The sequence below is a fragment of the Abrus precatorius genome, unplaced genomic scaffold (assembly GCF_003935025.1).
Source record: "Abrus precatorius isolate BTA unplaced genomic scaffold, Abrus_2018 Scaffold8, whole genome shotgun sequence".
Classification (NCBI taxonomy): domain Eukaryota; kingdom Viridiplantae; phylum Streptophyta; class Magnoliopsida; order Fabales; family Fabaceae; genus Abrus; species Abrus precatorius.
Genome location: NW_020874428.1, coordinates 8169178 through 8182412, shown reverse-complemented (window position 1 = coordinate 8182412; position 13235 = coordinate 8169178). Strand labels below are relative to the sequence as shown.

Here is a 13235-nt window from a genome sequence, read left to right as displayed (position 1 = left end):
ATAACTAACTTGTGTGTTCTAAATTGGAGCAGCCTGTAAATTGCTTATTTGTTGAGTTACTGCAGCAATTTGCTCCAAGAACACTTGGTTTTGCAGTTGGTTTTATACAAGAAAAGTCTCAAGAATTTTAGCTTCATATCCTCCACTCCTTGTAGAGTGCCTAGAATTAAAATTTTGGTACATAGATGAAGCCATCATCTCTATAATCCGTTGAGCTTCCTCCAATGATTTTGTATTCAATGATCCTCCTGCAGCTGCATCAATCATAGTTCTGGTGGCTGGATTCATTCCATTATAGAAAGTTTCCAACTGCATCCATTCCAGTACGCAATGGTGTGGACACTTCCTCAATAGCTCTTTATATCTTTCTGAAGCTTCATATAAAGATTCCCCTTCTTGCTGCACAAATGATGTAATCTCTCCTCTTAGTTTGGCAGCTTTAGATGGTGGAAAATACTTGGTAAGGAATTTATTGACAAGGTCTGCCCAAGTTGTGATGCTTCCTTGTGGTTGAGATTACAGCCAACACTTTGCTTTATCTCTTAAGGAAAATGGAAATAATCTCAATCTAATTGCATCATCGCTGACTCCATTCATCCTTATTGTGTCACAAAGCTGCAAAAAGTTAGAGATATGTAAGTTAGGGTCATCCGAAATTGAACAAGAAAATTGATCTTCCTGAACTAAATGTAGTAAAGCTGGTTTTACTATAGATGAGTTATATCCATGCATGTTAGGTACTACATAATCCCCTAAAGTTCTCATCATGTTTTGTTCAGCCATTATCTTCTCTTAAGGTGTTGAAGTTCTTCTGATTTAGGAGTAGAAGGTGCAGATTCCAATTTTTGCTCTTTGCTTGCTGAATTTCATGCTCTTAAATTGTTTCTCAGCCTTCTTAATGTTTTGTTTATGTCCGGATCAAACTCTAGAGCAATCTTGTTTTTATTTTTTCCATGCATAAAACATAAGAAAAACTAAACACAGCAAAAACACTTGAAAATTTATCAGAATACAGAACAGTATAGGGCAAAAAAATTACTAGCAGGATATCCTACAGAAATTAAGAACAAAAACTAATATCTAAACATGTAACTACAAAAACTACAATAGTACAAACTTTATACAGAACTGGACAACAAAAGGTATATAGAAAAACTAGCAGAAAATGTAATACGAAATTCAATTGATAAATCAGAATTTAAAAAGAAAATAGAAAACAAACAGCTCAATCTAGTTGTCTCTTTGCTACTAATGATATTGAAAAATAAAGATCCTCGGCAACGGTGCAAAAAACTTGTTACAAAAATTTAGAGGAATACTAACTAGCAAGGGTACTAGGTAGTTGTAGGAAGTAATAAAATTTGAAAATCAATATGAGTCCTAAGTATCGTCCACAAGGATTTTGTTTTCAATTACCACTTCACAATTTAACAATTAGTTAAGCCACACAATTCATTTAGAAGATTTGTAATATGTAAAAGTAAGAGATAAGAATAATAAAAGGTAACAAACTTGCTGTAAAAATAGAGTACGAATTTTGTATTAAAAATGCTATATGGAAAATAGTTAGGAATCACTTTACCAAATTTTCAATTGCAATATAATCATGTTTTGTGTAATGCCTTAAATTTCTTAATATTATTTGATTATTAATATAAGTGTGTAAGTGGATGTTCATATATATATATATATATATATGTATGTATGTATGTATGTATGTATGTATGTATGTATATGTGATGACGTAGACTTGTATAAACATGTGTATTGGTTGTAGTGGAACTAGAATTGTTGTAAATGATTGGGATTGGACTGAAAATTTTGCTAAGTGTCTAGTGCAGGGTGTTCTCGCTGTAGTAAGAAGGCCCTGAGAGGAAGGCGTGAAACTGTCGCCTTCTCGCTGTAGCGAGAGATCTCTCACTGTAGCAAGAGAACAACAATTTGGAGTGCAAGTCTGGGAGCAGTCTCGCTGTAGCAAGATTCTGCAGAAACCAGGATACAGTTTTCTCTAAGATTTTCGCTGTAGCGAGAGAGGGTGTCCCCTTGCTGCACGAGATATTCTCACTGTAGCGATAGTGTTGCGACCAGAGGGGTATTTGAAAGGGTTAAGGTTTGGAAAATTCATTTTTTTTCATTCCTCTCTTCAAAACCTCTTCAATTCTCCTGACCCAAAGCCCTATTTCATCGATTAAATTACCTCCAAAGCTGTTCGTGAGCTAGATTGAAGGTTGAATTTATGTTGGGAATGCTTGGAGTTGAGTTTTAATGGTTATGATTTCGGTTTCTCATCCTCATTCTCTGTTCTCTTAGTTTCCCTTTATTCTCATGGGATTCTTCTGTGTACTTAGGACGAAATTTGTGTGGGAAGCACTTCCTAGAGTTGAGTTCATGTGTGGGTCTTCAATCTGAGGTAAGGGGAACCCTATCTCATTGTGTTTGATTTACCGTTTATTTTTGCTAGATATTGCAATGTGACTAAGATAGAGGTTAGGAAATGTGTGTTGATCAAAATTATTGTGTGTTTGAATACAGTGTGTGGTGTGATGAGATAGTTGAACCCATAGTGAGTGATTGTGTATTGTGAAATGCCATTGATTAGTGATTTATTAATGTGATTTGAATGTGGCTGATGAACCCACAATTTATAGACATTTTGTCTAGCTTTTTATAAAATTTTAATAGAAAAATGGACTTAGAAATTGTAAATAGTATAAAAATCTCATTTAGGTCAAATATTATAGTTTTCTTATTTTTTTTTTTATTTCTACTAATTTTTGTGAATATATTTTGCAATTTTGATCAGTTGAATAATTGTGCAGGAAATTCTAGACAAATTTCATGAATTTTTGGCTCTTGGAAAAAATATGAACTGAGAGTAATCACTCTTAGGTACCATAGTGATCACTCCAAGGAGTTGATTCCAAAGGATAAGACAGAGTAATCACTTTCAGAAGCAGCAGTGATCCCTCCAGAGCTAAAAAGAACCACAGTGCCTGCGCGTAATCACTCTCGTCAGTGATAGTGATCACTCCAGAAAGCCCTAGGATGAAGGACCTTGCACGTAACCACTTTCAGAAGTGAAAGTGATCACTCCAATGAAGACTAAACTAGAACACTCTGCGCGTGTTTACTCTCATAAGTGAGAGTAACTACGCGCACCCAAAGTAACTACTATTATACACAAGAATGATCACTACAGAAAGGGAGAAACCTGAGGAATGTTGCGCGTTTCACTCTTGTTTACAAGAGTGATCACTATGAAGTGGCATTAGACTTTAAGATTGCTTACAAATTTTATTTTTAGGAATTAGGAATTAGACTTTATTTTTAGGAATTAGGTTAGGGAGCTTTTTACACACTTTAAGATTGCTTACCAATTTAGGAACGCTTGGAGAGCCTAGATCATCCTTGGGTGATAGCCAAAGACCGAATCTAGGGTTTGATTTCCATTTTCTTGTTAATTCTTCTTTAATTTCTGCATTAATGTCTTTTCGTTCTCTTTATTTTTATTTGATAATTGTAAGACCCATCCTAATGGAGGGCTAAACTCTTTTGTAATCCCTAGAAAGTTCATTTAGACTCTTGAAATCTTAGGTTTTGAATGCTAATATTGTTCTTTTTCTTCCATGAATTTCTTCTTCCCAAACTCTTGAATTGAATTAATGGTTGAATAAGGGGAGCATTGCGTAATAACCACATCATAATGGTTTCAAATAAAACCAGATTCCTCAAACAAGCATGAAATATAGGGAGTAAACCTAGGTCATCTCACAAGGACACAAATTCATTGTATTTCCAATTCTAAACATGCAACGATGATTAATTTGGGGGTTTGTGATTTAACGATGAATTAAAAATGAAAGTAATTCAAATGAAGGCGGATCAAGACAATGAAAACGAATTTGAATTTAAAATTTGAAAACAAATCTAAAAAAAATAATTGAAAACAAAAATTGAAAAACAAAAAATTAAAAAGAAAATTAAAAACAAAAATTAAAAATGAAAATTGAAACAAGAACAATTAAAACTAATACGAATTAAACCCACGAACCACAGATGCAAACTAGGATTACTATACTGAATTTATCCAAAACTCAAATGCAATAGAAAACAATCGATCGATATTATATTCAATAACAAAAATCAAATTCAATCAAATTATGCATGCACAAATCTTAATCAAGAATTATGAGAAGGTAAAAAGACAAATTGGAGCGCTCAATCAATCTAGCAATCCACGCTTGAGACGAGATGATTCGCGACACCAAATAATTAAAAACATAGTAGGATCGGAAGAGACGCAAGCAAATGGAACGAAACAAATTTACTCTCAAAAACGGGAAAGTGTCTTTACAGAAAAATGAAATTATTAAAAGGAAAAGAAAAAGGGTCCCAAAACAACCTTTTGACCCCTATATATACTGGTCTTAAATAAAAACAAAAATAAATGGGCCAAGGCCTCTGCAAAAAATAGAATGAAGCCCTAAGTAGACACCCTAAATATAAAAGGTAAATTTTAAGTCTGAACTTTAAAAATTAATTTAAAAAAATAGGTTTGAGCTCCAAACAGCATGATCCATATGTCCAAATTGAAGCCTAAGAAATGAGGAATCCATTGCAAAAAAATCAGCCAAAAAGGAGATTTATAGAAAAAGTTATGGCCGAAATAGTGAACAAAGGTTAGAATAGCAAAACTATGAAATATAAGGTGAAAATAACAAGTATTTATGAAAACTCCAATTTAATGCAAGAAATGCAAAAACATGCTAAATGAAAACTCCTCAAAATATGTGTGTCGTGAAATCTCCTAACTTTCTCTTTATATAATCTAGAATTCTCATAGGCTTGCAAGCGTATCTCATCAAGCTCCTGAAGTTGGAGCTTCCTTTCAATTCCAACTTGCTCAAGTGTCAAGTTACAACTCTTTACAGCCTAATATGATCTATGCTCAATTTCCACCAGAAGGTGACATGCTTTACCAAACACCACTCGAAATGGAGACATGCCTAATGGTTTCCGGTAAGCTGTCATCTGAGCCCAAAGAGCATAATCCAGAAACTTACTCTAGTCCTTCCTGTTAGGGTGCACCAACTTCTGCAACAGGTGCTTGACTTTCCTATTGAATACCTCAGCTTGCCCATTAGTTTGGAGATGATATGGTGTAGCAACTCTGTGTGTAACCCCATACTTCTGGAACAATGCTGCTATGGTCCTGTTACAGAAGTGACTTCCCTGATCACTGATGACGGCCTTAGGCACACCGAACCTGCAAAATATATGAGTACGGAGAAAATCTGAAACAACTTTAGAATCGTTAGTTCTGGTTGCCTTTGCTTCCACCCATCTGGATGCATAATCAACAGCAAGTAAGATGTAAGAATATCCAGCAAAAGTAAGAAAATGACCCATAAAATCAATTCCCCAAACATCAAAAACCTCACATAAAATAATGGGCTGCTGAGGCATCTCATGCCTCCTAGTGATAGTCCCTCCTGCCTTCTTACATACCTCACAGCTCTCAGAAAACCTAGCTGCATCCCTGAATATGGTGGGCCAATAAAATCCATTGTTTAATACTCTCTTGGCTGTCCTATGCGGTCCAAAATGGCCTTCTACATATGTATCATGACAAAAATACATAATATCCTGAAACTCATAGTCAGGAATACACCGACGGATAACCTGGTACCATTACTCTTAAGCTTATCAACCTGGGATCTAGATGCATCAGGAGGTACAACAGAAGTAACCAAATAATTTACAATATCAACAAACCAGGGTACAAATTCTATAGAATACAGAGCAAATAAATAATCATCAAGAAAACTATCACGAATAGGTAAAGGATCAATGGCCCCTTCAATACCACTCAGGTGATCAGCAACCTGATTCAACACACTACTCCTGTCTTTTATATCAATATCAAACTCTTGCAGAAGAAGCATTCATCTGATCAATCTAGGTTTAGCATTCGGCTTATTCAATAGGAATTTCAGTATAGCATGATCTGTAAAGATAGTTATTTTGAAACCAAGCAGATAAGAACAAAATTTATCTAATGCAAATATAATAGCCAACAGCTCCTTCTCAGTGGTGGTATAATTTATCTAAGCTGCATCAAGAGTTCTAGAGGCATAAGCAATAACATGTGGAAATTTATCAACTCTTTGAGATAATACAGCTCCAAGTGCAAAGTCAGAGGCGTCACATATTAACTCAAAGGGAAACTTCCAATCTGGTGGCTGCATGATAGGTCCTGTAATGAGTCTCCTCCTTAACTCCTCAAACGTCTCCTTACATGAATTAGTGAGTAAAAACGGTATGTCTTTCTGCAAAAGACTGGACAATGGTAGAGCAATATTGCTGAAGTCTCTAATAAATCTCCTGTAAAAACCTGCATGTCCAATGAAAGAACGCACCTCCCGCACAAACGCGGCGTAAGACAAAGAGGAAATAACATCAATTTTTGCTTTATCAACCTGTATTCCCTTCTCAGAAATAAGATGCCATAAAACTACACCTTCTCTTACCATAAAGTGGCATTTCTCATAATTAAGCACAAGGTTAGTTTCAACACATCTTTCCAAAACTCTGGACAAGCTATGCAAACATGAATCAAATGAGGAACCGTAACAGTAAAATCATCCATAAACACCTCCATGCAATTTTCAATTAAATCAAAGAATACACTCAACATATACCTCTGAAAAGTAGCAGGTGCATTACATAGGCCGAATGGCATCCTTTTATAAGCAAAAGTGTCGAAAAGACAAGTGAAAGTGGTCTTGTGTTGGTCCTCAGGAGCAATATGGATCTGCATGTAACCAGAAAAACTATCTAGGAAGCAATAATGGGATTTACCTGCTAACCTCTTTTTGACCTGATTGATGAATGGGAGAGGGAAGTGGTCCTTTCTAGTAGCCTGGTTGAGTCGCCTATAATCAATACATACTCCCCATTTGTTGGCAACTATGGTGGGAACCATCCCATTCTCCTAGTTCTGCACAACAGTAATCTCAGACTTCTTAGGCAGCACTTGGACAAGTGAAACCCATGTACTATCAGAAATTGGGTAGATGATCCCAGCCATCAGTAGCTTTGTCACCTCCTTCTTTATTACATCAAGAGTCTTCTTTGGGGCTGTCTCACTGGTCTAGACTCATCCTCCAAGTGAATCATATGCATACATATAGCTAGACTGATTCTAGGAATGTAAGTCAAGGTCCAACCAATGGCTTTCCTATGCACCTTTAGGACATGCAGCAGCTTCTCCTCCTGGTCTTCCAGAAGGCTGCTGGAAATAATGACTAGAACCTCTGCTCTGCAACCAGATAGGCATATTTAAGATGATTTGGCAGAGGACTCAACTCTAATGAGGGCGGCTGTTGAACAAATGATAATGGAGGCTATAGGGCTGCAGTAGCCATGGATATAACAGAATCTGGACCTACACCTGTAATGGAAGGTAAAACTACAGAAGATACGGTAGTATCAATCTCAGCACAAATGGAACATATGTCACTATCACAGGTGCAACCTGATAAAGCATCAAAGTCTAAATCTAAAAACTGAGAAAAATCGAAGTCTGAATCCAAATCTACATCTATATCTACATCTACAGCAACATCAAAACCTATAACATCAATATCAACTAGAAAAACAGAATGGTCAGAAATCATAGAATGGCTCTCAGCTGGATGTCTCATGGCATCAAAAATATTGAAGTGAACTGTGTCATCTTTAAACTCCATAGACAATGCGCCTGTATGAACATCAATCTTGGTCCTCGCAGTCATTAAAAATGACCTCCCCAGAATCAATGTAGAATTCTCATCCTGCATATCAAGAATATAGAAGTCAGCTGGAAAAATTAACTTATTGACTTTTACCAACACATCTTTAAGCACTCCCCAAAGGCTAAGTTATGCTACGGTTTGCCAATTGAATGATCACATTGGTTGGCTTCAAGTCTCCCAAATGTAGCATTTTATACATTGCTGATGGCATGACATTAATAGAAGCTCCCAAGTCTAGCAAGGCACTAATAAAGATTGCTTCTTCAATAGTGCAGGGTACGGAGAATGTGCCTCAATCATCACATTTCTGTGGAAGACTGAACTAAGACAGGGTTGAGACTATTTGGACTGCTCTCTTCTTGAAATTCCTCTTATATGTACATAGCTCCTTGAAAAATTTTGCATACTTAGGAATCTGTTTAATGGCATCCAACACTGGTATATTTATCTCCACCTTTTTTAAAGTATTCAGCAGCTCTTGATCAGACTCCACTCTCTTTGATGTAGAAGCTCTAAATGGAAATGGAAGAGGGATCTGCTGCTACTGCACAAACTTCTTTGTGACATCTGCACTAGATTGAGCTAGTTTTGCCTGCACCGGGCTGTTATCCAGCTCTTTGCCACTTCTCAAAGTGATAGCACTGATATTACCTTTTGGATTCACCATAGGTTGAGAAGGTAACACTCCAGACCCTTGCTACTACAGATTGTTCATTGAGGTAGGTAATTGCCCAATCTGGGTCTGCATATCCTGTATAGTGGCTGAAACATTCTGCTGGAACTGCAGACTCTGTGTAGCCATTTGGTTCATCAATTCTTCCAAAGAAGGGCCAGAATTAGGTTGCTGCACAGGTGGCTGTTGTGGAGCTTGCTATCTGAGAGGAGAAGGAGGAGTATATTTCAGTTGTGGCTGTACTGGCTGGTGGACTGGATGCTGCACAGGCTGTGGCTGTTGGTAATTATACCTCTGTTGATGTTGTGTTGGGCCTAGACCATATCGCAGGTTAGGATGATTCCTCCACCCTGTATTATATGTAGGTGCAAATGGATTATACTGCTGCTGCTGGTACGGAGGATGTATACCTACCACCACATGGGATGGTGCACTGGATGTCTCTTGCAGGTGAGGACAAGCATTCGTGTAATGATCACCTGAATATATACCACATGTCTGTGGCGCTGCCTGCCCCATTGCTAGTTGCCTCACCAATGAAGTTAACTCCGTAAGCTTATTTTCCAATCCCTGATTATCGACCGCAACCACAGTGGTAGTTGTTGTTTCATGCACAGATTTGGTCACACTTCTAGAACTGAACTGTTGTGAGTTCTCTGCCATATTGGAAATCAAATACCTTGCAGCTGCAGGGGTCTTGTCCATCAAAGCTCCTCCACTAGCCGCATCAATCATGCTCCTCTCCATAGGAAGTAAACCTTTATAAAAATATTGGATCAATACTTGCTCATTAATTTGGTGATTCGGACAAGTTGCACAAAGTCTTTTAAACCTCTCCCAATACTCATACAAAGTCTCTCCTTGCAGTTGCCTAATCCCACTTATTTCTTTTCTGATTGCTATAGTTCTGGAGGCAGGGAAGAACTTCTCTGAGAATCTCCTTTTCATGTCATTCCAAGTAGTGATTGGTGTTGGCTGTAAGTAAAACCAGTCCTTGGCCACATTACACAGTGAGAATGGAAATGCTTTCATCTTCACATAGTCTTCAGGCACGTCTATTGGCCACTTGGTAGAGCAGACTACATGGAACTCCATCAAGTGTTTGTGCGGATCCTCTCCTGCTAGTCCGTGAAATTTGGCCAGCAAATGTATCAAACTAGACTTCAATTCATAGGTGGGTGCGCCTTCTTGTAACTGAGGCACTTGGATGCAAAGTGGCTGGTGGCCAACATCAGGGGCAGCCAGCTCCTTCAAGGTTCTCTCTTGGTGGTTGTTTACAGCCATCAGTCTTGTACTGCACTCTCTTTGTGATTGTTGTAATCTTTGAAGCCTTGACCGTGTCGTCTTAATCTCAGGATCTAATGGATACAGTGTACCTGGTCATGCACGGTTAGAATCACCAAAAACATCTTGTACTTAATAAACACTTACAAGTGAACAGTGTTAGTTTACAAAGCAAGTACTGTAAAAATATGAGATATGGATGAATTGAGGCCTTGATAAATCTCTTTTTGGTATAAGAAAAGACCACAAAAATTTTCAGAATTTTTTGAAATGCACAACTATGTAAACTGGATGCCTAAAAGCAGAAAAAATAGATAAATAAACAGCAGAAAATAAAAAAATTTCAGAAAGCAAGCAATTTTTGAAAATTTGGGCAACGACAACTAGCACAACGGGTTGTAATGAATAAGAAATTTTTTTCTACCCCAAATGGATATACAATAATGTCAATTCTGAGTTTCCTAGCCAAAGTTATGCTCGTTTTCAGATTTCACAATTTTTTCTTTGCCACTCACTTGTATATTTTTTTCTACTACTCTTTTTGCAAATCCAACAACTCTACTATCCAAAAGACACTAAAAGAAATATGGACACAAAAATTCAACTCAAAATTCAATCTCTAACTATTTTATTTGATTTTTCTAAAATTGGGTGAATAGTAACCTACACTAACAACGCAACACAAACAAAAACGAAGCAAACGCAAAGACACAAACGAACAACGTCAAAAATTAAATAGAGCTGTTAACGCATGCAATAAAATTAAAACAAAATGACTTGTATCCCCGGCAACGGCGCCATTTTGACAACCACGTCATAATGGTTTCAAACAAAACTAGATTCCTCAAACAAGCATGCAATATAGGGAGTAAACCTAGGTTATCTCACAATGACACAAATTCATTCTATTTCCAATTTTAAACATGCAACGGTGATTAATTTGGGGATTTGTGATTTAACGATGAATTAAAAACGAAAGTAATTCAAATGAAAGCGGATCAAGACAATGAAAAACGAATCTAAAAATAAATTTGAAAATGAATTTGAATTTAAAATTTGAAAACAAGTCTAAAAATAAATTGAAATCAAAAATTGAAAAACGAAAATTGAAAACAAAAATTGAAAAACAAAAATTAAAAAAGAAAATTAAAAACAAAAATTAAAAATGAAAAATGAAACAAGAACAATTAAAACTAATACGAATTAAACCCACGAACCACATACGCAAACTAGGATTACTATACCAAATTTATCCAAAACTCAAATGCAATAGAAAACAATCGATCGATATTACATTCAACAACAAAAACTAAATTCAATCAAATTATACATGCACAAATCTTAATAGAGAATTGTGAGAAGGTGAAAAGACAAATTTGGAGCGCTCAATCGATCTAGCAATGCAAAAACGGGATTCGCGACACCAAATAACTAAGAACACAGTAAGATCCGAAGAGACGCAAGAAAATAGAATGAAACAAATTTACTCTCAAAAACGGGAAAGTGTCTTTACAGAAAAATAAAATTATTAAAAGGAAAAGAAAAAGGGTCCCAAAATAACCTTTTGACCCCTATATATACTAGTCTTAAATGAAAACGAAAATAAATGGGCCAAGGCCTCTGTGAAAAATAAAATAAAGCCCTAAGTAGAAACCATAAATATAAAAGGTAAATTTTAAGTCTGAACTTCAAAAATTAATAGAAAAATAGGTCCGAGCTTCGAACAGCATGATCCATATGCCTAAATTGAAGCCCAGGAAATAAGTAATCCATTGTAAAAAGAATCAGCCAAAAAGGATATATACAAAAAAAGTTATGGCCGAAATAGTAGACAAAGGTCAGAATAGCAAAACTATAAAATAGAAGGTAAAAATAACAAGTATTTATGAAAACTCCAATTTAATGCAAGAAATGCAAAAACATGCTAAATGAAATAAATAAAGAAGGAAATATATTTTGAAAAATGCAATAAGGCTATAAATGTGAGTACAAAATATGAGTCATCAAACCCTAATTCGTTTTAATGAAATTCTAAATTTGAATTGCTTAATTCATGTTTAATTCTAAGATTGCGTAATCAAGGAATGATAGATTGGAGTTCATTGGGTTGCTTAATTCATTTGAAAACATAAGGTTGATTTTTGCTTGTTAAATTAACCTAATTCTGGGAGGAGAGGAAGAGGATAAAAATCTTGAAAGGAATGAGGATAAAGTCTATATGAATGAACTATGGATTACTACTTTCTATTAAATGCACATTATAATTTTGTTTCTTGTTCTTCATATTAATTTTTGAGTCAAACAAAAATCCCTTTTTAAATGCTTTTATAATTAATGTTCTTAACATGTTTAATGCATATTCTCAACCATTGTCGTTGGAGTCGACCTAGGTTAGCACCCTAGTATTGCATTAATTTCTATTTATATTTTAATGAGGATTCGCGACAAATCTCTTTTTATCAGTGCGCCTGTGTGCCGTGTGCTGTGAATGAATATGGACCTGTGAGCCGTGTACAAACATGAATATTGTGTGCAATTGAAATATGTGTGAATGAGGCATGTAAATGCGATTGTGAATATGTTATGGGGTTCAGCGATACACTGGAGATGTGGAAGATGGGGACGGTAGAAATACCTTGGGAAAGAGAGAGTGGTGGTGACACCAACAGTGAGCGTGGGTGCACCACAGGCCACACACTCTCCTCCTGACTAGACCTCTGACCAACACTTTTGTCAAGCAACTCGTGACCGCACACGTGATATCCGTAATGCAGGGGTAACTAGCAACCATCCATGGTGTGAATCTGTGATCACAGTGCCACAGTGAGCGTGGCTGCGTGCAGTGAGCGCACGTGTATGTAAAATATTTTGGTGTCATGAGTGCATCGGCTATGAATTAAAATGGGATTCTTGAAAGTGTTGTCTGTGATTGCCTGCACTTGAGTAGATTATGTTAGAATGCATGTGGATGTGCAAGGTGAGTCTCTGTGTTATGTATACGTGTTGGATAGTGTAGAGTACTCACCCTTACATTTATTTTTCAGGTGCTTAGATTTTATTTGAAATCATGATGTAACTGAATTAGTTCTGTAACAGTCATTGATATAAACTTGTAATCCCTTATTGTTTTGAAATGTTTGATGAAATTCTGTGATGGGAAATTATATTTAAATGAAAATTTTAATATTTCCATTTTTTCAAAATTTATTATTTGGAAATTAAAAATTAAGGTGTTACATTCTGGACTCTTAAGAATTTTAACTGATTGATAATCAATTTCACTTCTTTAACTAAAGCACAATTCTTTGTCTCACTGATCCTAATACCTAATTAAACTTCCCTAATTCCTTAGGTGAAATTTAATCAAATATTACATTAAGTTCTGAAAATTATAAGATTACTAGATCATGATACTTATTCCTAAGATCTCAAAAACCTAGGCATATGATTCAGATATGAGAAATAAACCCAATTTTCATTGA

At 36.0% G+C, this 13235-nt stretch overlaps 1 non-coding gene across 1 annotated transcript; it reads left to right on the top strand.

The window, feature by feature from the left end:
- The first annotated feature begins 325 nt into the window (after positions 1-325).
- On the top strand, positions 326-432 carry LOC113848584. The gene has a single exon (XR_003501849.1). It is a non-coding gene; the product is annotated as a small nucleolar RNA R71 (small nucleolar RNA).
- Positions 433-13235: the final 12803 nt, after the last annotated feature.